The 26,976-nt window shown below is 38.7% G+C and overlaps 1 protein-coding gene across 5 annotated transcripts in view; it reads right to left on the bottom strand.

Moving 5' to 3' along the window:
- Nucleotides 1-26,659, bottom strand: part of ttll3 (tubulin tyrosine ligase-like family, member 3) — a 106,722-nt gene extending 80,063 nt beyond the window's left edge. For 2 of the 5 annotated variants that reach the window (XM_059944699.1, XM_059944701.1), the window contains exons 1-3: nucleotides 25,905-26,464; nucleotides 9,687-9,831; nucleotides 8,561-8,654 (exon numbers count right to left, since the gene is read on the bottom strand). The gene's annotated coding sequence lies outside the window, so the exon portion shown is untranslated. Of the gene's footprint in view, nucleotides 1-723; nucleotides 753-8,560; nucleotides 8,655-9,686; nucleotides 9,832-25,904 lie in introns of those variants that run through there. The other 3 variants (XR_009506875.1, XM_059944702.1, XM_059944700.1) reach the window with 3 other exon arrangements.
- Nucleotides 26,660-26,976: the final 317 nt, after the last annotated feature.

The raw sequence follows: 26,976 nt of genomic DNA, 5'->3' as shown, positions 1-26,976 counted from the left end.
ACACTTTGAAATATGTTGTAAAAAGCTTGGTCAAACTGAAAAGTTTTAAAGAACATCTTGAGGAAATAAAGAAAGACAGTGAGATCAGGAGAGGGTATTCCAAAGTTTACAACCTAACTAGTTCAAACATAGCAAAGAAACTCAGGGCCATCCAAGATGCTAGAAGGGAGGAGACAAAGATGTGTTGGTTTTAATTACCAGTACTACCCAGCATAGAATATGCTTAATGTTAAAAATAGAAAGACATACAATATTTGTCCAATTTGCAAACTCAGTTAGTTATATCTTTTGGCTTTCAAGAAGCTTAAAGGAGCCTCGCAAGGAGCCATAGAGACTCCATCTTTCCAACCTGTTTGTTCACCCTCTGTTTTCTTTCTTTCTTTTCAAATCTTTTTACTATTATTATTATCCAAAATACAAGAGTACATCAACTTAAGTAACATTTACAATGTCTCAAAAGAGAAATAAAAACAATGTTAAGGATTGAAAAATATGGTGACACAAAAAGAGAGAGGAAAAGGAAAAAAACCCTACTAAAGCAAGAAAACAGTGAGGAAAGAAAAAGACCCATTAGGTGTTGAACCCCGGAGCCATGTGTAGTACAAAAAGCTTCTAAAGATAAACACCAAACCGCCAGCAAAAAAAAATTATACCAAAATTTACAATTAGATCGTGGAGAAAATCAATTAACTCAAATGGTAATAACGAGCAAATGATCCCCACCTTTTCTCAAAATCAAACATAGGTTTGAAGGTTCGACTTCTAATTTTCTCCAAACTAAGACATAACATCACTCGAGAGAACCATTGTGACAGAGTGGGAGCCGACGCATCCTTCCACTCCAACAAAATGGCCCTCCTAGCTGTGAATGTAACAAATGCAATAACATATTGGTCAGACAAAGAAAGATCAACTGGAAAAGAATAATAATGAAATGAAGTTATTTCTGGGAAAACTTAAAGATATGGAAACACAAGTTACTAAACATGAAGAGGAATTGAAGGTAACTAAACAAAAATGGCCTGAAACCACAATCCATTTGGAAAAATAGCAAAATAAGATTATAGACCTAGAAACTAGGTCTTGCCAAAAAGATATACGAATTGTGGATTGCAAAAAGGAGCTGAAAATGGAGACTTAACTGTTTACTTTGGTAAGTTCTTTCATACTCTATTTCCGACTATTTTATCATAGCCGCCTGCTATTGAAACAGCACATAGAGTGCTTACTTCAAAATTTAAAGATTCAAGCATACCAAGATTTATTCTGGTTTGTTTTCATCACTTTAAAATTAAAGATTAAATAATGCTACAAGCAAGAAAACAGAGTTTTCAGATTCAACGAGTCTGAGCTCCGTTTTTATTAAGATTATCTGAAAGAAGTAATAGAACAAAGATAAAGATTTGCTTTGGTAATGAAACAAGCATATGATAAGAAACTATTTCCCTCTTTGAGTTACCCGACAAGAATGAAAGTTTTTCCTCCTAATTCTTCTCCACGCATTTTCTTTGACCCAAAAGCCACACTGGATTTTGTTCAGGCTATACCTGTCACTGTCACTGACGCTGCTACCCAATGAACTATCTGAAAAGCTGTTTGATTATCTGTATATTATTCACATTTTGAAAAGAAGATATATGAAGGTTATTTGGATATTTCATTGAGTGAGAGATTAATAAAAGAAAATAAGAAAACCTGCTCATTATTGCATCCTATTGGATTTTTTTTTAGAAAGAAGATTTACGGTTCGAGTTTGACTGTTTAAATGGCTAATTAGATATTTGACTGAGAAAAGAGGATAAAAGGATTTGTTATTTCTAATATTTGGTTTGATGTTTCTTTTTGTTGTTTCTTAATTTACTAATTGGTAGTTTTTTCCCTACTAATAGGGTTTCTTTTTATATATATATATATATATATATTTCCGGGAGGGTTTAGTTACTTATATTACTAATTAATATTTTGGTAAATTTGGTTCGGTTAAATATACTATTAACCTCTTTTTTATCTGTTTTATTATAGTGTTCTATAACCAAATTTAAAGTTTTCTTAGGAATTTAAAGCTAAACTTAAGATGGCGCTGGTTTTCCTCTCTAAGTGATTATATTATTTTGTTTCTTTTTTTGTTTAATACATGATGGAATGTAAATACTCTCCTTTGTTGAGATGTTACTGTCCTTCTTGCAAGGTCATTTTATTTTTTTGTGTGCTGGCTGGGGGGAGGGAGAGAGGAGACTGACAGAGCAGCCCACGGCTTTGTATTCTATCTCAGTTTGCTTGCCTTTTTTTTCGGGCTTTTGGGAGGGTGGGTGGGTTTAGAGTTAGGAGTTTTTTCCCATTGGATGGTTCCTGAACATGCGTGTTTTTTATATGGTTGTATTCCTCATCACCGCCATCTTTAATAATTCCGTATTGGTATATGCTCTGCTCATGTATAAAGTAAATTAGAATAAAATTATAGTATGGCAGTTAAATTGATTAATGTAATAAGTTGGAATGTACGTGGTTGGAATCATCCTATTAAACGAAAAAAGACTTTTTAACTTATTAATCGATTCCAATGATACAACTTTTGCTCAGGAGACGCATATGAGGGCGGGAGATCAAAATAGGTTTTTTGGATGGTGGAATGGATTACAGCTCCATGCTACTTCTTAGAGTAAAACTAAAGGCGTATCTATCTTTATTAAATCTAATATATTTACTCAAGAGGATATTGGATCAGATTCTAATGGTAGATTTTTAATTGTTAAAGGAGTGATTTGTAATAGAAAGGTTGTTTTGGTCAATTTGTATGGTAAATTTAGATGATCCTTCTTTTTTTAAAAAAGTATTTGCTTTATTGCCAGATTTAAATGAATATATGTTGATAATCGGTGGGGATTTTAACTGTTGTTTAAATTCTATGATTGACAAGAGCTCAACTAATCAGGCACTTCCAAATTGTTCTGCATCAGTTATTAACTCCTTTTTGACCGATTTTGGGTTGATTGAATTATGGAGGCATTTGCACCCTGATAACAGAGAATATTCCTTTTTTTCACATGTCTGTAAAAAATATTCAAGGATTGATTATATTATAATTGATTCCTGCCTTTTGCCTAATGATAAAAACTGTGAATATGACGCCATTTCTATATCTGATCATGTGCCTTTGAGTTTGTCCTTTGAATTTGATTATCTCATTTTTGCCCTTCCACCATGGCACGTGTCTCAGACCTTATTGCAAAATTCTGATTTTATCAGTTTTATTGAAAGCCAGATAAAAGAAATTTTTCTTTTTAATGATATAGGAGGTCTGTCCAAATTAATTATATAGAATACATTTAAAGCATTTTTACGTGGTCAGATTATTTCTTATTCAGCTAAACTTAAAAAACAGACTAAAGCAGAATTAGATCAAATTTCAAAACAAATTAAAGATTTAGATAATATTTATGCGACTTCCCCTAATATTGACTTATTTTAAAAAAGGATGGAACTTCAAACACAATATTAACCTATTATTAACTCATCCAATTGAAGGTTATCTACTTAAGTTAACGAGCCAATTTTATATGTTTGGAGATAAAAATAATAAACTACTTGCATCTCAATTAAGATCGGCTGGAGCCAAAAGGCAAATTTTGAAAATTCGTAGAAAGGATGGTACCCTGGCTCAGGAACATGAAGAAATTATTAAGATTTTTCAAGATGTTTATACTGAACTTTATAAATCTCAATGTCCATTCATTTCTTCTGAAATGAATGTTTTTTTTTTACGAAAGATTGCTTTTCCTAAAATTTCTACTGAGAATCAAAAAACTCTTGATGCCCAGCTTACTGAATCCGAAATTCATAAAGCTATTTTTTCAATGCAATCTGGTAAGGCCTAGGGACTTGATGGTTATCCTGTTGAATTTTATTAAAAAATTTGGAAAATTGCTTTCTCCATATATGTTGGAGATGTTTAAAGATTCTTTTGTGAAAAGTGATTTACCCTCTACTTTTTATGAGGCTTCTATTTCTTTAATTCTCAAAAAGGATAAAGATCCTATTGATTGTGCCTCATACAAACCTACTTCATTATTGAATGTTGATGTTAAGATTCTCTCAAAGATAATGGCCAATCGGTAGGAGAGTATTTTGGGTAAAATCATTTTTAAAGATCAAACAGGCTTTATAAAGGGTCATTATTCTTTTTCAAATGTTCAGAGACTATTTAACATTATATATTTGCCCTCTTCTAAAACTCCACAATACGTTGTATCTTTGGATACTGAAAAAGCATTTGATCGAGTCGAATGGAAATATTTATATAATGTTTTAGAAAAATTTGGTTTGGTATTAATTTTAATAATTGGATTAAAATTATATATACAGCTCCTATTACTACTGTTGTCACTAATAACTGTAGGTCTTTTTTTCAGCTATCACGGGGGACAAGACAAGGTTGTCCATTAAATTCTTTGTTATTTAATTTAATATTAGAACCCCTTGCTATTGCTCTTCGTGAAGCTAAAAATATTCATGGGATTTTTGTGAATGAGACCATGCACAAGTTCTCTCTTTACATTGATGATTTATTAATATATATATCTAAACCTGAAGCATCTATTCCTGCTTTGCTAAAATTATTTGACAAATTTGGAGATTTTTCAGGATATAAAATAAATTTTAGTAAAAGTGAATTACTTCCTTCAAATGAATCTGTCTCTATATATGATAATATTCCTTTTAAAGTTATGGATTCTTTTAGATATTTAGGTATCATAATTACTAAAATATATAAAGAACTTTATAAAGCCAATTTTCCTCCTTTAGTGGACTCTATGAAGTATTCATTTAGTAGATGGAGCCCACTTACATTTTCATTTGTTGGTCATATTCATGTAGTTAAAATGATGATTTTACCAAAATTTTTATATTTATTTCAAAATATTCCTGTTTTTTTGACTAGGAAGTTTTTTGATCGGATTGATTCTATTATTCTATCTTTTATTTGGGATAATAAAAGACCAAGAATTAGTAAATTTCATTTACAAAAGTTGAAAAAGGATGGAGGTCTCGCCTTGCCTAATTTAAGAATGTATTATTGGGCTGTTAATTTGCGATATATGTCCTTTTGGTTATATTGGAGTAATAGAAACGATTGGCCAATTTGTGTAGACCTGGAACTGAAAGCTGTGAAACAGTTTTATTTAATTTCGTTATTAGGAGTTGCTCTACCTATACAATTAGCTAAAGTTGCTAATTTAAACCTATATCCTGCGGTTAAGCACTGTTTACAAATTTAGCTCCAATTCTGCAATTTTTTAATCTTAAAAAATGTAAACTTTGTTGTATAATTTATTGTAATTACTTTTTTTAAACATTCCTGGAGTGATCCAATTTTTTTACTTTGGAAAAATAAAGGTATTAATTCTTTTTTGGATTTATTTAAAGAAGGCAGATTGATGTCTTTTGAACAATTAGTCGATAAATATTCTCTCTCATATTTTTTTTAAACCATATAACAATCACAGCATGGAAACAGGCCATCTCAGCCCTCCTAGTCCATGCCGAACTCTTAATCTCACCTAGTCCCACCTACCCGCACTCAGCCCATAACCCTCCACTCCTTTCCTGTCCATATACCTATCCAATTTTACCTTAAATGACACAACTGAACTGGCCTCTACTACTTCTACAGGAAGCTCATTCCACACAGCTATCACTCTCTGAGTAAAGAAATACCCCCTCGTGTTTCCCTTAAACTTCTGCCCCCTCTCAAATCATGTCCTCTCGTTTGAATCTCCCCTACTCTCAATGGAAACAGCCTATTCACGTCAACTCTATCTATCCCCCTCAAAATTTTAAATACCTCTTTCAAATCCCCCCTCAACCTTCTACGCTCCAATGAATAGAGACCTAACTTGTTCAACCTTTCTCTGTAACTTAAGTGCTGAAACCCAGGTAACATCCTAGTAAATCGTCTCTGCACTCTCTCTAATTTATTGATATCTTTCCTATAATTCGGTGACCAGAACTGCACACAATATTCTAAATTTGGCCTTACCAACGCCTTGTACAATTTTAACATTACATATATTCACACTTTTTACAATACCTTCAAGTTAGACATTTTTAACAAAAATATTTAAGTAATTTTCCTTACATATTGGAAGTTGATTTGTTAGATACTACTATGAACATGAACCCTTCGATGAAAGGTTCTATTGGAAGAATTTATAATTTATTATTACAATGGTATAAGCGTTCTTTACTTAAGATTAAAAAGGATTGGGAGAAGGAACTCAATTTGACTTTTATATGGGAGGATTGGACGCAGATTTTGAAGCTGGTTAACTCTTCTTCAATCTGTGCTAGTCATTCACTGATTCAATTTAAAATTGTACATCATTGCCATTTGACAAAGGAGAGACTTTCTAAAATATTTCCCAATGTTGACAAGTATTGTGATAGTTGTAAAACTGAGATAGCTACACTGACACATATGTTCTGGTCATGTCCTATATTAAAATAGTTTTGGAAGTCAGTCTTTTCGACAATTTCTAAAGCACTCAGAATCGACTTACAACCTAATTGACTGCTTTTTGGAATAATTCCTCAAAATATCCATGGTATTTCTGTGTCTAACCAACATGTTATTGCGTTTGTTACATTGATAGCTAGGAGGGCCATCTTGTTGAAATGGAAGGATATATCAGCTCCTACTTTGTCAGAATGGTTCTCTCAAGTGATGTTGTGTCTTAGCTTGGAGAAAGTTAGAAGTCGAACCTTTGAGCCTTTATTTGATTTTGAGAAGAGATGAGGCTCATTTGCTTGTTATTATCATTTCAGTTAACTGATAGATTTCCTCCATGATCTAAATGTAAATTTTTCTTTCATATATCTTTCTTTCTTGTTGGTGGTTTGATGTTTATTTTTAGAATCTTTCTCTATGACGCATGGCTCCGGGTTTGTATCCCCAATAGGTTTCTTTTTTTTTCTCACTTTTCTTGCTTAGTAGGGTTTTCTTTATTTGCAAAAATTTTCAGTCTTTAAGATAATTTTTTTTTTGGAGGCATTGTAGGTGTTGTTACTTCAATGTACCTGTGTTATTTTTGAATAATAATAATAATAATAAAAAGATTTGAAAAGAAAAAAAAGAAACGAGAAATACCATGAATATTTTGAGGTATTATTCCAAAGAGCACAGTTAATTTGTTAGGTTGTAAATTAATTTTAAGTGCTTTAGAAATTGTAGAAAAAACTGACTTCCAAAACTGTTCCAGTATAGAACAGGAGCAAAACATGTGTGTTAGTGTAGCTGTCTCAGTTTTACATCTATCACAATAACTATCAACATTAGGAAAGATTTTAGACAATCTCTCCTTCGTCAAATAATAATGATGCACAATTTTTAATTGAATCAATGAATGGCTAGCACAAACCGAGGAAGAGTTAACCAACTTCAAGATCTACATCCAGTCCTCTGTTATAAAAGTCAAATTAAGTTCCTTTTCCCAATCTTGTTTAATCTTAAAGAAAGGGCGCTTATCCCATTGTAATAATAAATTATAGATTCTTCCAATGGAACCCTTCATCAAAGGGTTCATACTCATAATAGTATCTTACAGGTCGGCCTCTAATATGCAAGGAAAATTACTTAAATATTTTTTGTAAGTAATCTCTAACTTGAAGGTATTGTAAGAAGTGTGAACATGAAAGAGTGTATTTATCAACTAATTGTTCAAAAGATGTCAGTCTATCTTCTTTAAATAGATCCAAAGAAGAATTAATACCTTTATTTTTCCAAAATAAAAAAACTGGATCACTCAAAGAAGGCTTAAAAATTGTTTCGATAAATTAAACTACAAGTTTAAATTTTTTAAGATTAAAAAAATTACAGAACTGGAGCCAAATTTGTAAAGAATACTTAATCACAGGGTATAAATTTAAATTAGCATCTTTAGCTAATTGCATAGGTAGAGCAGCTCCCAATAACGAGGTTAAATAAAACTGTTTCACAGCTTTCAATTCCAAATCTACCCAAATTGGCCGCTCGTTCTTATCAACCCAGTATAACCAAAAGGACATATATCGCACATTAACAGCCCAGTGATACATTCTTAAATTAGGCAAAGCAAGACCTCCATACTTTTTTCAATTTTTGTAAGTGACATTTACCAATTCTTGGTCTTTTATCATTCCAAATAAAAGATGAGATAATAGAATCAATTCGATCAAAAAACTTCTTAGTCAAAAAAACAGGGATATTCTGAAATAAATATAAAAATTCTGGTAAAATCATCATTTTAACTATATGGATACGGCCAGCAATTGAAAACGTAAGAGGGTTCCATCTGCTAAATAAATACTTCATAGAATCTACCAAGGGAACAAAATTAGCTTAATAATAAAAGATCCTTTTTTTTTTAGTGATTATAACACCTAGGTATCTAAAGGAATCCATAATTTTTAAAGGAGTAGTATCATATATAGAAACAGATTCATTTAAAGGAAACAGTTCACTTTTCTGTTTTCTTTCTGAGAACAATCAAATTATCAGCATACACAATTTTCAAAAGGATCTCACATTTCAGTTCCTCGAAAGATTTGCTTCTGTGTGACTGGTGATGGTGTCCAATATGGCTGCAACATTTCCTTTTATCTTTTCACTGTCATGCTATCTAAAAAATAGAAATATATTTATGTTTTTAGAATTAGATGACTATTTCGGAGATAGAGCTTAATTTTTAAATAAAAATTCACAGTAAATAGAAGTGAATAGAAGTAAATAGAAATCTCATGACTCTGAATTCCTCCTAGCTTTCCATTGGTTGCAATTTAAAAACTAAAATGCTTCCTAATAAATTATAGGAGACTTCAAGCAACAACAGAAACAGGAACTGAAGCACATAACTAATGAACACAGAAAATTCTGCAGATGCTGTTTGTCCACACAAAAAATGCTGGAGGTCAGACAGCATCCATGGAGAGGAATAAACAATGACATTTTGGGATGAGACCCTTCATCACAGAGCAGACCACTCTGGCAAAGGGTCTCAGCCCAAAACATCAACTGTTTATTCCTCTCCACAGATGCTGCCCGGTCTGCTGATTTCCTCCAGCATTTTTTGCTAGTTACATAAATGATGAAGCCAAAATAACGAGGTGAATGTTTCCTCTTGGGAGAGAATCTAGAATTAGGGAACATTAAAAATAAGTGGTCATCCACTTGTAATTGACATGAGAAAACATTTTCTCCTCAAAGATTTACTTCCCTTAAAGTGTAGCAAAAGAAGCACCTTTGAATGGCTTTAAACAGTAGATAGATTGTTGATAAGCAGGGAGGTGAAAGCTGTGGATAGTATGTACACTGGAAAGCAGCACAGAAGTTGAATGGTGAAGCAGGCTCAGGGATCAAGTGATCCTCACCTGCTAATTCATTTGTTTATTTTACTTTATCTAAATGCATTGCTGTTTGCTTAACACTCCACTATGTCTGACATCATCAAATTATTTTTGTGTTAAGAATTTCATTCTTGGTGAAGAATTTTAAATGATGACAGTCTTTAAATGATGACAGTCTTGACTGAAGGAGAACTCCTTGACAGTCATCTTCGTATATGTCTGTTCTTGATAAGGTCTTTTCCTCCCTGGAAGGAAGCAGGAAACATAATACCAATGTCAATTTCATGATAAGAAATATGAAATTTTACCTGTGGTTAAAAATTAGCCAGAACATTTACTCAGACAACTGGTGCAGACTTCACTTGAAGACATGATGCTCAGTCACTGGCTCCAATAGATCCTCACGAAGTTTCATCTTGTATGCAGATTCCAAGAGGGTTGTCTGTAGTTTAACTAACAAGGATTGAGGATTGAATTACTATCTCTAGTAATCTTATGTATGATCTCATTATGTTACTTCTTATCCAGTTACATTATATACAGTGGATTACGGTTAACGGTGAGAAAATAGCTGGAATTCCCTTCATTTATTTGGAACAGCATGCTGTTTAATTGGAGTGGTGGACTGTTGCTGAACAGTATCTAACCAGCATCAGTTACATACAATTGCCTGGCTGCTGGGCATTACATTGCTTAAAGCAAACTGTTTTTAAATAGCGTCAGTTGCATGTGTTTGAGTTCATAAAGCAGTGATTTTTGTCACTGATAGTTGACGAGACATAAGCAGTAAGACAATTTGGAACTGCTCTGCTGACTGCGATTTCAAGCATTCAGGCTTGGAGATGCCAGAAATGAAAATGAAACAATTTTACCACTTCAACAAGTTAGGACCATTGAAGAATTTAAATGTGTTAACTATCATATAAATATAACAATTACAGCATGGAAACAGGCCATCTCAGCCCTTCTAGTCCGTGCCGAATGCTTACTCTCACTTCATCATCTTTAAAGTTACAATGAAAATAAAGATTTGGAGGATGCATTTATTGTAAGGATTGTATAAAGGCAGCCCATGATCTGAACTAGGAGTCTGCATTGATTTTGTTCATTTACAGTCCATCGAAAGAACATGACAGCAACATGGATTAATTCCTCCATCAATAACTAATAGGAATGGTTTTATAGTACTGTATTAGTGTTGATCATGTTCTAATTTGTTCTGTTTTTCAATTAATGTGGTGAACTATGTGCCTGTCTGGACACGCCCCCTGCTGACTGCTCCTGTGGCTCCTCCCACAGGCCCCTGTATAAAGGCGATCTGAGGCCTGACGCTCGGCCTCAGTCTCCAAGACATAGTATGATGGACACTCACTCCTGGTTCCTTCTTCCAGTCAATAAAAGCCGATATCTCGCCTTACGTCTCAGTGTGAGTTATTGATGGTGCATCAATTAAATACATACTTTGTTACTCGGTTAAATGGTAGTTTGTCCTTTTTACATTTTTTAACTATTTCTTTGAAACTTTAGCTAATTGGGGCAGCTACTTAATTGGGCCAAAATGTACTGGTCCCGATTAACCAGAATCCACTGTATTACATGAGAACTTACAAACTATCTGAACACAAATTTATCAAAAGGTATGGGAAGTGTTGGGGGCGGGAAAGGTGAGCATGATTTTCGTATTGAGATAGAGGAACTGCAATGCTGAGTAGAGCAGATTTGAAGGGCCAAAGAGCCTACTCCTTCTAGAGGAACACATACCAAGTTCTGGAGGGACTCAGCAGGTCGGGTGGCATCTATGGAGAATTATCTAACTTCTGACAATTTTTCTCCCGTCCCCTCTCTCTTTTTATATTCCTCATTCTGTTACCCCTCTTATCCCTTTTTCTTCTCCTCACCTGCCCATTACCTCACTCTGGGATCCCTCCTCCTTCTCTTTTTCCCCATAGTCCACAGTCCTCCCCTCTCAGACTCGCTCTTCTTCATCCCTTTACCTCTTCCACCTATCAGCTTGCAGCTTCTTACTTCATCCCCCCCCCCCCACCACTCCACCTTTAAGACACCTGATTGTTCACCTCCCCTCCCTCCATCTTCTTATTCGGGCTCTTTCCCCTTCCTCTCCAGCCTTGATGAAGAGTCTCGACCTGAAACGTCAACTGTTTATTCCTCTCAGTAGATGCTGCCTGATCTGCTGAGATCCTCCAACATTATGTGTTCCTGAAGATTTTCAGTATCTGCAGAATCTCTTATGTTTACTCCTTTTTCTATTTTTCCATGTTCTTCATGGGATTGCTATAAAGTCTTAACAAACTTAAAGTTAATTTGGGGCAATTGCTGACTTATTATTATTCCACTGTTTTTAATTTCCATGTTTTTACAATCATTGCTTATTAGTTTAAGAATTCTATTTCAAATGACTACATAGGTAGTTGAGTTGCAGCTGTGCAGTAACCTGAAACAGAGGCAACAAGAAGAAACTGAACTCACAGCCAATGGTTTGCTTGTCCAGGCTCTGAGACATTGTGATCTGTGCAGAACAGATCATAACAGGGAGTTTCATGAGCCTGGGTTCGACCACAAGATGGGGGAAATAAAAGGCTTTCTTCATGGGCGCAGAAATACAATGCTCAACAGGACGAATGCACCAAGGATCTATTCTTGGCTCAGGAATAAGGAAGAAGCCAGTTAGGACTGAGATGAGCAGAATTTTTTTTTCAGAGGATGGTGACCTATTGGAAGTTCAGTTAATGAGTTAATTCAAAACCAAAAATGATAGGTTTCTGAAAATTAAGGAAATCGAGGGATTATACGGATAGCGGAGCAAAGTGGCACCCAGGGAGATTGGCCATGATCTTGATGAGTTGCAGAAGGCTCAATGGACCCAATATCTTATTCCTACTTCTCTTGCTGAAGTTTGTAACACTCTAACTCACATTCTATCAGAGTGGAGCTACACAGGACAAACAGAAGACCACTTAACTTAAGTCACTTTCACTCAAGACCCAAATTATTCCTCATATCAGGATATTTGCTGCATGCATATGTAACACATCTGGATGCTAAGCTCCAAGTGATTATCAACTTATTCACTGAAGCACATGAGACGATAGGCCTACACTTAACAATCAGGGAACAAGGGTCTTCACACTAACTTGTCCAACTATACAAAAGATTCAACAAAGAAGTCCCTTGAAAGGAAAGACTACCTTCCATTTCTTGAAAAGAAAGACTGCTTTTCATTTCTCAGATGCTACTGTGCAAAAAGGCAAATATCCATTTTGAAATTCACCATCGCCTTCTGTGCTCCAGAATGACTTTCATCATCCAAGTAAAATACACCAGTACTGAAGAGATGCAACCACTGTAAAATCCTCCAGTCCCCTGGATGGAGAGCAAACTAGTCACAGAGTCATAGAACACGACAGAACACAAACAGGCCCTTTGGTTCACCTACCTGTGCCAAACTATTATTCTGCCTAGTTCCATCAATCTGCTCCTGGACCTTACTCCTCCCATTCATGTACTGTATCTATCCCAGTTTTAGAGTCACAATTAAAGGCACTACACTGAAACCCTAATTATACTCCATCAGCTCCAATGTGCAGGTTACATTATTTGCATACCCAAAACCAGACTTCTGAAAGAAATTCTCTGTTCTTCATCATGAACAGAGATTTCCAGATGGATAGAAGAAATGATTCAAGGATGTTGTCAAAGCCTTTTTAAAAATGTGTAACATCCTCACTGACTTGTGAGGATCTGACACCACTCAAAATGGTGAAGTTACATTTTGAGTACAATGGGAACCTTGAGGGGCAAGCACACAGAATTCCAATTTAAATGGGCGCCTTGCCATGTTGGATAGAGAATGTGATCTCGCATTGGCCTTATCAGCCACCTCAGAACCAACAGCAATGAAGTGGAAGCAAGTTATCCTTGACCTAGGGGACTGCTGAATAAGAAAATGAGAAAAATCATTCCGTCATTTTACTCTATATGCAGGTGGCATTTAGCTTTACTTGAATCAGAGCTAATAGAAATCCACAAATCTAATCAAAATACGTTTTGCTAGTGGACCAGCATTGTTAATTGAGCTTAATGTTAAGGGAAAACATTCAATGAATGCAAATGATTAAACGTCGATTCTACTCAAAACTGTTTGATTCAGATTAACTGATAATTGAACTATTTATATTTATCAGCTTTAACTGTTATTGGTGTCTTTTAATTCAAATTGTTATATAATTTACTTTTTATGCAATTATCAGCAGCAACCTGTATTTTATTTAATTACATTGCATGTTCTGCAAGTGCTGAATCATACTTGGATCAGTCCTTAATGATATCAGCAGACTATTAACAGAGAGGCATACTGGTGGCACAGTCATCACCTATCAACTATTACCTCACAATTTGAGCAATGCAGGTTCAATTCTAGCCTCCAGAGCTGTCTGCGAGGAGCTTGCACATTCTATTATTATGTGCTTTATCTGTGGTGCTCTGGTTTCCTTAGTTAGCTGCTGTAAACTGCTGCTTGTGAATAGATGCTAAGAAACCCAGCTGAGATTTGATGTGAATGAAAATGAAATGGGATTAGTGTAAATGAGTGTTGGCTGAAGCATCTGTTTCCATTCTCCATGCTGTAGTATAGCTCATGTCACACTGTTTTGTTATATGAATTCATTTTCTTGTTACATTTGGTACAAATCCAGTCATGCTTAGTGTCACCATACTCCCAAAGGGTAAAGGAGATCTATGTAAATGAATATTGCTGAATATGTAACCTAAATTTTCAAGATTTCAAGGAATTGCATACCGGACAGAACTAATCAAAATCTGTCAAGGTCTTGAAGAAAGTTCTAATAACTTTTCCTCAGTGCAAATATCTTAGGGTTTGTATCAATGTGATAAGCAAATTGATAAGAGTTAACCATTGTCCCAAACCCAATGTCACTGTTGTAATTGTTCAGAAAAGTAGATAACTAAGTAAATTAATGTACAGAAAGAGGCAATTTGGCCCAAACAGTTCATTTTGTCATCTAATGTTTTCATGAATGAATAATTTTAATCAAATTTATAGAACACGAACATCACAGCACTGTACAGGTCCTTCGATTGACGATGTTGTGCTGACTACTTAACTTACTCTAAGATTAATCTCACTCTTCACTCCTACATAGTTCTCCATTTTTCTGTCACCCATGGGTCTATCTAAGAGTTTTTTTACATGCCCCTGTTGTAACTGACTACCACCAATCCTGGTTCCATGCACTCTCACCATTCTGTGTAAAAAAAACTTACCTCTGACAATCCCCACTACTTTCTTCCAAAAACCTTAAAATTATGCAGCCTCATATTAGCCATTTCTGCCTTAGGAAAAAGTTTCTGGTTCTCCACTTTATGTATGCCGCTTATCAACTTGTACACCTCTATCAAATCACCGCTCATCCTCTTTCGCTCCAAAAGCTTAGCTATAACTCGCTCAACCCAGCCTCATTAGACAAATTCACCTACCCCCTTCCTATATCACTTCATTCCCTTTTCTTGAATTTCCTATTTAACATAGCTTCTGATGAGATCATTCATCCTGGAGGTAAATCCCACAGCCTCACAGCTGTGTGTTTGAAGAAATTGCTCCTGTCCTTTAGCTTAAGCATCTGTCACCAAGGCTCCTGACACTTTCAGGAACAAAAATTTCAGATAAGCATTTTTTATTGCTTTCTGACCTCCATATGGTGGCATCCATTTGTCTTGCAAGTCCGTGGATCTGTGCCTGGAATGGCCCTTAACTACTGGTGGAGTCGTCGGGGCGCCATCATGACAAACTTTTAGCACCGATCTTTTTGGCGTGTCTCGGGCATCTGAAACCTGGCGGAGCCCATCCCCTGCCAGGTTTTTTTATGAAGTCAAGTTGCTAGCTCGACACTCAACTGAGGCATGGATGGAGAGCGTGCAAGGGAGCTCGGGACCTCTCACCCCATGTCACTGTGTCACCAGCCAGCTTAATACTACTTATAAGTAACTATAAACTGCAAATTTGAACAGAGACGTAACATAAAATGTTTATACAAAGGATGTAAATAATAAAGTTAATTCAATTCAATTCAAGTGTACTGTAGGATTGCCTGGATTCAGTACTTAGGACAATGCTTTTCTTGTTTGAAAACTTGTGGTGAACTATGAGGAGAAAAGCAGCAGATTTTAAGTATGTAGAGAAAACTAGTGAAATGAGCAGACTGGGGGGCAGATGAAACTTCATGCTGAGAAATAGAAAGATATATGTTGGGAGGGAACAAAAGACAAGAAAATATAAATTACAAGAAATTTACTGTAGAAGGGGTACAGGAAGCGAGATGGGTGGGGAAAATGTGCATAGTTTATTAAAAGTGGTACACAAGTTTTAGAAAATGGTTAAAATAAAAGTAGACACAAAGTAGAGCTCTATAAATCATGACAAGAAAAACAAGCATGCAGAATACATTGACGATTCTTTGTAAATTACTAGTTCAGCTACAAAAAAGCTTACTGAACTAATTCCAGGGATGAGTTCCTTTTCTTATATGGATAGTCTGGAAAGTTAGGGTTTTATTTATTACACCATAAGACCATAAGACATAGGAGCACACATAGGCCTTTCAGTCCATTGAGTCTGCACCACCATTTCATCATTTCCCTCTCAACCCCATTCTCCTGCCTTCTACCTGTAAATTTTCACACCCTGACTAATCAAGAACTTATCAATCTCTGACTTAAGTACACCAAATGACCTGGCCTCTACAGCCGCCTATGTAAACAAATTCCACGGATTCACTACACTCTAGCTAAACAGCTTCCTCATCACCATTCTAAGTAGATGGTCTCTGAATTCTGAGACTCTGGCCCCGGTACTAGACACCATCACTCTCCACATCCACTCTGTCTAGGTGTTTCAACATTTGATAAGTTTCAATGAGATTCCCCCCTCATTTTTCCAAATTCCAATTAGTAAAGGCCCAGGGCCACTAATCGTTCCTCATGTGGTAACACTTTCATTCCCAGAATCATTCTCCTGAACTTCCTCTGAATGCTGTACAACGTCAGCACCTCCTTTCTTACATAAGGAGCTCAAAACTGCTCACAACAGTGCTTTATAAAGGATCAACATTACATTCTTGCTTTTAAGTCAAGTCAAGTCACTTTTTATTGTCATCTCGACCATAACTGCTGGTACAGTACACAGTAAAAATGAGACAGCGTTTTTCAGGACCATGGTGCTACATGAAGCAATACAAAACCTACACTGAACTATGTAAAAACAACACAGAAAAAACTACACTAGACTACAGACCTAACCAGGACTGCATAAAGTGCACAGAACAGTGCAGGCATTACAATAAATAATAGACAAGACAATAGGCACAGTAGAGGGCTGTAAGTTGGTGTCAGTCCAGACGCAGGGTATTGAGGAGTCTGATGGCTGCGGGGGGGTGGGGGGTAGAAACTGTTACATAGTCTGGTCGTGAGAGCCCAAATGCTTCGGTGCCTTTTCCCAGATGGCAGGAGGAAGAAGAGTCTGTAGGAAGGGTGCGTGGGGTCCTTCATAATGCTGTTTGTTTTGTGGATGCAGCGTGTCGTATAAATGTCTGTAATGGAAGGAAGAGAGATCCCGATGATCTTCTCAGCTGACCTCACTATCCACTGCAGGGTCTTGCGATCCGAGATGGTGCAATTTCCGAACTAGGCAGTGCTGCAGCTGCTCAGGATGCTCTCAATACAACCCTGTAGAATGTGATGAGGATGGTGGGGGGGGGGGTGGTGGGGGAGGGGGGTGGGAGATGGACTTTCCTCAGCCTTCGCAGAAAATAGAGACACTGCTGGGCTTTCTTTGCTATGGAGCTGGTGTTGAGGGACCAGGTGAGATTCTCCGCCAGGTGAACACCAAGAAATTTCTTAATGATCTCTACCGAGGAGCTATCGATGTCCAGCGGAGAGTGGTCGTTCCGTGCCCTCCTGAAGTCAACAACCATCTCTTTTGTTTTGCTCACATTCAGAGACAGGTTGTTGGCTCTGCACCAGTCTGTTAGTCACTGCACCTCCTCTCTGTAAGCTGACTTGTCGTTCTTGCTGATGAGACCCACCACGGTCGTGTCATCAGTGAACTTGATGATGTGGTTCGAGCTGTGTGTTGCAGCACAGTCGTGGGTCAGCAGAGTGAACAGCAGTGGACTGAGCAAGCAACCCTGGGGGGCCCCCGTGCTCAGCGTGATGGTGTTGGAGATGCTGCTCCCGATCCGGACTGCCTGAGGTCTCCCAGTCAGGAAGTCTGGGATCCAGTTGCAGAGGGAGGTGTTCAGGCCTGGTAGGCTCAGCTTTCCAATCAGTTTCTGAGGAACGATTGTGTTGAATGCTGAACTGAAGTCTATGAACAGCATTCCAACGTACATGTCTTTTGTCCAGGTGGGTTAGGGCCATATTCTAGTCCTCCTGAAATGAATGCTAACATCACACCAATTTTACCTGCAAATCATCTTTTAGGGAATCCTGCACAAAGACTCCCAGGTCAATTTGCACCTTGAATTTTTGAATACTAAACCTAAAAGTGTGGGTATAATAATAATCAATAATAAATAAGCTCTATCGATGTCTAGGGGATAATGAATGGTCATATGTGAATATAAAGTTCAGTTCAGTTCATACTGTGCTGAGGTAGTTGTTGGTTCTTGTGTTTTAATCGTTGGAGAGAGAGAGAAAGAGAGAGCAAACAGCGACAGCTACAGTCAGCCAAACCTTCCTTTATGTTCTTGATCCGTCGATGTGTTGTGGCCATTCAGGTATGACCCCTCTGTCCTTCAGCTAGACCGTTCTTCTGTCGTGGACTCGTCACCCAGGCAAGGGCGGACACACACACAAGCCCCCACCGGCCCTGCTATAAACACTGAGTTAAACTGACCAATCCTTTGTTCGGTCCCCGATGCCCCACACCTTCTCGTGGGTTCCAACACTCAAGCAGTGCTCACTAGTGTATCTCCTGGTGTGTCTGAGGGGCGTCTCCCCGGACCTCACTTTTATCCCTACTCACGGGGTCTCAGGTGTCAATCAGTTTTGAATGGCTTAGTCCATCAAACCAGCCCACTCCGGCTGTCCACTGAGGAATTTTAATGAACAGAATAGTATAAGGTAAACAATCCTTCTCAGAAGCCGCAAGTCTTACAGGAGTCATAATGTGGTGGAACAACAAGTCTCTCTCCCCTCTCTTATCAGTAGCAGATGTTCTGGCATGTTTTTGTTCCATCTCTTTCTCTCTCATTAGCAGCATGGCAACAGTAACGGTTTGTAATTCTCCCAGGGGAGGGGGACATGGGAAACCCTGCACCCTTCTGCCCATCAGAGCTGTTCATCCTTCGTAACACCCCCATCCTTCTAGGAATTTTCACCAAAGGGAAAATAACTAATACAGCGTCTTATAGAATTACAGAATCTAACAAAATACAGGTGTTTTTAACTACAAAGATAATACAATTATACACTCAACTCAGCATCTAGACAGTCAGCGATTGCATTGTCACTCCCTTTAATATATTGTATCGTAATATCTTAATATCTTGTATCTTAATAAATTCCTGTAGCATCAGACTCCAATTTAATAACCTCCTATTTTTTCCCTTTTCATCAGCAAAAAAAAACTAAAAGGTTGTGATCTTAGCTTAAGTGTATATTACAAAATGTGAACCAATACATGTGTAATTATACTGTGGTACATTACAGAAGCTTGTGCAAATACTAATCTCTATTTTACTTTCAAACTTAACAGTCAATCTTCCATGGTGTTGTTATTATTATTTACATGCTTTGTCGAATTCTCTCAAAACCAGATCCTATTATTCAAAGTAGCATTTTGTCAACCTTTGCCCCTTTTCCACTCAACTCTCACGTGGTTAGCTTGCTCACCAGTGTGGAATAGGCCTTCACAGACTCCTTTCATAGGAGTTATCTTATCACCAATGTTTTCCAAACTTAGCCCATTTTCTGAACTTCCACACAATTCTTTATTTTTGAGCAAGTCATTAATTTTATCTTCAGGACCCTTCATTCTATTAGTTTTCAGTCTAACATCTACAAGTGATCCCCCTTTGTCAGAACAATACCTTTGTTTCTGTCCCTCCAAATCACCTCCTTGAATAACATCAGCAAGTTGTTTACCTTTAAATTCCAAAACAAACTGTAATTGATTCACAGGCACCTTGTTAACAAGCCATTGTTCCTTCACCCTGGTTACTGCTTCTAAAACCAATCCAGTCTTTAAATTTTCTTTACTCAATAGTCTAGGATCAATACTTTTCCCTTCTCCTTCAATAATATTCACATCACCACCCTTCATCTCCTCACTAACTTTTTACACACCTTCTAACACAAACAACTGAGAATTCTCACTTTCCACTGGTACCAAGGTTAACCCTTTCTTCACTGAACCAAGTCCATCTGACCCAAAAGGACTGCATTCCTTTTCAACTAAATCAGATACCTCAGACTTTTCCTGAGTTTCAATACTAGGTTCAGTACCCTGTGACTCCACACCCTGAACACACTCAAACGGGACATCTACCTCTTCCAGGCTTTCAATACCAGTCCCTTTTCCAAATTCTGAGTTCCCCTGATCCTCCCAGTTACTCTCTGGGCAACTCCCATCTGGAGTAAACTCAACCCTGTGGGTTTAAACAACTTAATCTGCTAACCCTGCAGACTCCTTCAAGGTAGCGGCATCCTTTTCATCTAGGATTGCCCTTACATCATTATCGGGAACACATTTAAATTTTTCAACTTCTTCAAACAGTTCTGTCAAGCCAGACATATCATCCATGTCCAACCCTAGACCTTCTAACTGCCTTATCTGTTTCTCATCTTTACTCTGTGCCTCTATAAATTCCCTCCTAGTTAAGGGTAGGTCTACCTCCTCTCCTTTACTCTCTTTCACCTCCCTATTCTCCGCTTTACCATCCCCTAACCCCTCTTGGTACAGGGTCGGTAAAAACGTCTCAGCCAAATCAACACTCGACTCATTTAAACTGTCCTCTTTCTCAGCCGCCTCTCTCGACATGCTGCGAGTGATTGCGCATGTGGGATAGATCTTAGAATCCAGGGGCGGGTCCTCAGCACTCACAGGCTTGCTTGTCAATTTCACTGCTGAACACACGTTGCCACCTGCTAAATCATTACCAAGAAGGACGTCAACGCCATCTCTCGGTAATTCTGACCGCACCCCTACTTCAACTGGTCCAGATACCAGGTCACATTTTAAAATGATCCCATGCAAAGGTACAGCTTCTGTCCCTTTTCCTATGCCTCTCAAAACTACCTCTCCAGTCTCAGGACCAAAATCTAGCACCTTACTTCAGATCAATGACTGATCAGCCCCAGTATCTCTCCAGATTCTCACTGGAACTGGGGTCTCTCCTTCTTTCATAGACACCGTCCCTTCTGAAATAAACTTCTCATGCCCCTCTCGTACTCTATCTACCTTTGCCTTCCTCGTTGATTTGCTGATCGACTCAATACACCCTGTAGGGACTGCTGTTTTCCCTTTTCCTGTCTCCTTCTTCGGAGCAAAGCACTTAGATGCAATATGACCAACCTTTCCACAATTATAACAGGTCAAGCCAGGAACCTTCCTGCCAGCCTGCTTGTCCTCCTCCTTACCTTTACCACTAGCTCCCAGCTTATTCTCTACCCTAGCTGGTGGACTTTCTTTACCGTCCCTACTGCCTTTCTGGTAACTCTTATCTGAGGAAAACTTTGTCTTGTGGGTTAGGGCATATTCATCTGCAAACCTGGCAAATTCCAATATAGACTTATTCGTCTCGTTCAGATACATCCGGATATTATCTGAAACACAACCTTTAAATTCCTCAATCAGAATTAACTCTCTGAAACGATGGAAATCCTCCTCCACCTTTTCTGCAGCACACCATCGATCCAAGATCACACCCTTTTCATAGGCAAACTCTGCATACGTCTGATTCCACAGTTTCTTTAAATCTCTGAACTTTTGTCTATACACTTCAGGTACCAACTTGTAGGCCTGAAGGATAGCCTGCTTTACTTCCTCATAATCCTCAGATTCCCCCTCGGACAACGCCGCATATGCCCGTTGAGCCTTCCCTGCTAATACACTTTGTAATAACGCCACCCACTGATCTCTGGGCCACTTCTGATTCACTGCCACCTTTTCAAAATGCAAGAAGTAACTATCAACATCTGTCTCCTCGAACGGAGGTAATAACCTAAACTCCCAACTAACATTAAACTTCTCAACTGTGCCTTCAACCTGGTCTTTTCCCTGTTGCTTTAACCTCTCCATGTCCAGCGCATGCTGCCTATCTCTCTCCCTTTCCCTTTCCTCCAACTCCCTTTCGGCTTTCTCCTTCTCCCTTTGCGCCTCCCAGGCAGCTCTTTCCCGCTCCCTTTTCACCTCCAACTCCTTTAGCTGGAGCTCATACTCCCTTTTCATCTGTTCCGCATCCAACCTTAATTTTTCCAACTCTAACTGAACCACCCCAACAACTGGTTTCTTTTCAGGGAACAGATCCAATACCCCAACCGAAAACACATCCTTGTCTATATAATACTGGGCTATGGCCCTCTTTATCTCCCACTTTTTCATTGACGACTTCACCTCTGTGAGATTTAAACATTTCGCAATATTCACCAAGTCTGTCTTTTTGGCACCCTCTAGCGCCTTCAAAGTCGGGCTTTCTAAAAATTTGTCTATATCCATCCTTGCTGGTTTCCCATCTGGTTACCCACGCAACCAGATCAAATAATGGACTTATAGCCCGATTCACTGGCCCCCCAATTTGGTACTCAAATCCTGGACGAGCCCCCAATTTGTTACGTACCCTGTAACTGGGTGTCTGACCAGCAAAGTTAGAAGAATCCATTGGAGTCAGGTGATACTATTTTCAAACAGTGTTTATTAGTAAAATATACAAATCAATATCAACAATGCAAATATATAGATAATACACGTTAGCAATAATAAACTTAAAAGTGTGGGTATAATAATAATCAATAATAAACAAGCTATCGATGTCTAGGGGATAATGAATGGTCATGTGTGAATATAAAGTTCAGTTCAGTTCAGTTCATACGTGCTGAGGTAGTTGTTGGTTCTTGTGTTTTAATCGTTGGAGAGAGAGAGAAAGAGAGAGCAAACAGTGACAGCTACAGTCAGCCAAACCTTCCTTTATGTTCTTGATCCGTCGATGTGTTGTGGCCATTCAGGTATGACCCCTCTGTCCTTCAGCTAGACCGTTCTTCTGTCGTGGACTCGTCACCCAGGCAAGGGCGGACACACACACACAAGCCCCCACCGGCCCTGCTATAAATACCGAGTTAAACTGACCAATCCTTTGTTCGGTCCCCGATGCCCCACACCTTCTCATGGGTTCCAACACTCAAGCAGTGCTCACTAGTGTGTCTCCTGGTGTGTCTGAGGGGCGTCTCCCCAGACCTCACTTTTATCCCTACTCACGGGGTCTCAGGTGTCAATCAGTTTTGAATGGCTTAGTCCATCAAACCAGCCCACTCCGCCTGTCCACTGAGGAATTTTAATGAACAGAATAGTATAAGGTAAACAATCCTTCTCAGAAGCCATAAGTCTTACAGGAGTCATAATGTGGTGGAACAACAAGTCTCTCTCCCCTCTCTTATCAGTAGCAGATGTTCTGGCATGTTTTTGTTCCATCTCTTTCTCTCTCATTAGCAGCATGGCAACAGTAACGGTTTGTAATTCTCCCAGGGGAGGGGGACATGGGCAACCCTGCACCCTTCTGCCCGTCAGAGCTGTTCATCCTTCGTAACAGTAATCATTCATCAAAACTCTCTAGACTCTGGGCAGGTCCCAGAGAATTGGAAGAGAGCAAATGTCACACCGCTTTTTAAAAACACAGCATGGATTCAGAAAAGGCAGGTCCTGTTTGACAAACTTACTGGAGTTCTTTGAGGACATAATGAGTGCAGTGTACAGAGGGGAACAGATGGATGTCGTATACTTGGATTTCCAGAAGGCGTTTGATAAGGTGTCACACAAGAGACTTTTAAATAAGATACAGATGCATGGAGTTGGAAGAAGTGTATTGGCATGGATAGTGGATTGGTTAACCAATAGAAGGCAGAGAGTTGGTATAAATGGGTGTTTCTCCGGTTGGCAGTCGGTGGTGAGTGGGGTGCCACAAGGGTTGGTGCTGGGCCCGCAGATGTTTACCATTTACATTGATGATTTGGAAGAGGGGACTAAGTGTAGCACAGCAAAATTTGCCGATGACACTAATTGAGTGAAAAAGCAAATTGTACAGGGGATGTGGAGAGTCTGCAGAGGGGTATAGATAGGTTAAGTGAGTGGGCCAAGGTCTGGCAGAAGTAATACAACATTGGTAAATGTGAGATCATCCACTTTGGAAGGAATAATAGAAGAGCAGATTATTATTTAAATGGAGAAAGATTGCAGCATGCTGTTGTGCAGAGGGACTTGGGAGTGCTTGGTCATGAATTGCAAAAAGTCGGCTTGCAGGTGCAACAGGTTATTAAGAAGGCAAACGGAATGTTGGCCTTTGTTGCTAGAGGGATTGAATTCAAGAGCAGGGAGGTCATGCTGCAAAAATACAGGGTAATGGTGAGGCCGCACCTGGAGTACTGTGTGCAGTTCTGGTCTCCACACTTGAGGAAGGATATACTGGCTTTGGAGGCAGTGCAGAGGAGGTTGATTCCAGAGATGAAGGGGTTAACCTATGAGGAAAGATTGAGTTGCCTGGGACTATACTCTCTGGAAGAATGAGAGGGGATCTTATAGAAACATACAAAATTTTGAAAGGGATAGATAAGATAGAAGTAGGAAAGTTGTTTCCATTGGTAGATGAGACTAGAACTAGGAGACATTGTCTCAAGATTCAGGGGAGAAGATTTAGGACGGAAATGAGGAGAAACTTTTTCCCAGAGAGTGGTGAATCTGTGGAATTCTCTGCCCAGGGAAGCAGTTGAGGCTTCTTCACTAAATATATTTAAGGTACAGTTAGATAGGTTTTTACATAGTAGGGGAATTAAGGGTTATGGTGAAAAGGTAGGTAGATGGAGCTGAGTTTACGGACAGAACAGCCATGATTTTATTGAATGGTGGGGCAGGCTCGATGGGCTGGATGGCCTACTCCTGCTCCTATTTCTTATGTTCTTATGGACTGAATACGTACTTTTTGAAATACAGGACATGAATGAGAATCTGCTCAAATTATTAAAATGACAGACTGGGTCAATAGAAAAGGATTTTACTGTGAGAAGATCAAGAGCCAGAGTACACAAAATGAAAAAAAAACACAATTTACAGGAGGAAATAGTTTGAGCAGTTAGATCTGGGATGGACTGCTATTGTAGTAATGGAAACATGCAATTGTAAACTTTAAAAAAGGTGCTGGATAAAGGAAAGAATTTGCAGGCCTATTGAAACAGGGCAGGAGGCTTAGAAAAGCAATATGAGGATCTATCCTGGCCCCAACATATTGATTCAATCACGAAGAAGTTACAACAGTGGCTATACTTCAATAGGAGTTTGAGGTGATTTGGTGTGTCACCAAACACTCAAACAAATTTCTACAGAAGTACAGTGGTGAGTATTTTGACTGGTTGCTTCACAGCCTGGTACTAAGCCTCAACACACAGAATCAGAAAAAAAAGCTGCAGGGGATTGTAGATTTAACCATTTCCACCATGGACACTAGCTTCCCCACCATCAAGGACATCTTCAAAAGGCAGTGTCTCAAGAAGGCTGCAACCACTAACATCCAGAACATGCCATCTTCTCATTACTACCTGAAGAAGCACACTCAGTGTTTCAGGAACAGTTTTTACCCCTCTGCCGTCAGATTTTTGAACATCCATGAACCCATAAACATTACCTTACTATTTACTCTTTTTTGCGACATTTATTTATTTTATGCATATTTCTTATTGTAACTTTCAGAATAACAAATTTCACAACATGTCAATGATAATAAACTGATTCTGAAGAATGTTACATATCATAGTCCATGCACGAAAGGTCAAATAGCCTCCCTGCCGGTGTAACAACTCTGGGATTCTGCACCAACGTTGTAACATAGCAAACGCAGCACAGGAAGCTCACAGCAACATGCCAATAATAAAATGTAAACCCAAGAGCCCTGCAGAAGCTGGAAATCCGAAGCAACACACACACAGAATGCTCAAGGAACTGCGTTTGATAAAGTGTGCTGTTTTACCAATATTGTTTTTGAATAAATATTGGTCCAGGATCTCCTAAACCTATTTATTTGGGACAGTTTTTTTTTCATCCACCTGAAAGGACTGAGTGCTTATCACTTCATTTAGCACCGTGATGTGAGGCAAGTCCCACTCCAGAGATTGAACACGCAAGCCCCGTCAAGGAATGAGAGCTGAAGCACCAAGCCACGCCACAGCTCAGAATCATATACCGCGGTTTGTCGTAACGGCCTCCCCTGCTCCTTCCTTCCACAGATACTCACTCTGGCGACGGCTTTCTTCGGGAAACGTATATCTATCTCAGCGCTGCTCCCGCTCGCAACGCGCTCCCTCCGCCCGCCGAGCTGCGCATGCGCACGCGCTGGCGCTCGCTGTTTACAGTTGCCATAGCGACGCTGGCACGACGTCAGGCGCCATATTTGCTCGGACCCCAACCTGTTCGGTCACTGTGCATGTTTAGGGCTCACTGAACAGTTCATTGTTTACGTCAAGTAACTTATTTCTGGGCGGGGGGGGGAGGATCATTGGATGTTTGCAATGCAAACGATGTTTTGATTTGCATACTAATATTGAAGGCGGGTCTGCCATGAATGAAAATAACGGATTTTTAGCTCAGCCATTCATTCATTGGAAATGGACAGGCCCCTGGCAGTCAACGCTATCGGTTAGAGTGTTTGCTGCTTCCCTCAGCCGTCACTACAAACAAAAATCCTGCTTCTTGGAAATTTGAAGCTGTTAGTAGGGGGAGGAGTGAGCTGTAGACTCCCAGCTGCCATTCGATGTATCATCGCTGATCGTCGTCCACTTACCCACATGATCACCATATCCCCTCTCATCTGATTGCCTAAAGACCTATTGATCTCATCTTCGAATAAACATTGCTACTCTGCAGCCCCAGGGCTGGAAATTCAAAAGACTTACACATCTCTGGAAAAGCAAAAAGAAAGTTGGAAATCTGTAGATACTGTAAATGCACACAGGTCTGTCACCATCTATGAAGAGACCAGAAGAGTGAAAGTTTCAGATTGTATTCTGAAACATGATATTATCTTTGTAATCGTGTCCATCACATTAAGGTAAGTAATGCAAACTGGATTGTGCTTACGCACGCCCACACAAAAGACACAATTAAGGATAATTGATTTCACCATTGCTGGGATACGGTAGTGTCAGCAAACAAAGTTGGTAATATAATGAGGTAGGCTGACCACTTTTCAGTACGTGGACTCCTGTAGACAACTTAAAATCCGAGTCATAAATAGATTATCATTTAATGAGGGAAATCAATACGTTATATGAAACCTCCCAGATTCCCCCCCCCCCCCCCCCAGTTAA

Source organism: Hypanus sabinus, chromosome 19, assembly GCF_030144855.1.
Source record: "Hypanus sabinus isolate sHypSab1 chromosome 19, sHypSab1.hap1, whole genome shotgun sequence".
NCBI lineage: Eukaryota > Metazoa > Chordata > Chondrichthyes > Myliobatiformes > Dasyatidae > Hypanus > Hypanus sabinus.
Note: the sequence above shows the minus strand (reverse complement) of the source record. Positions and strands in the feature narration are given on the sequence as shown.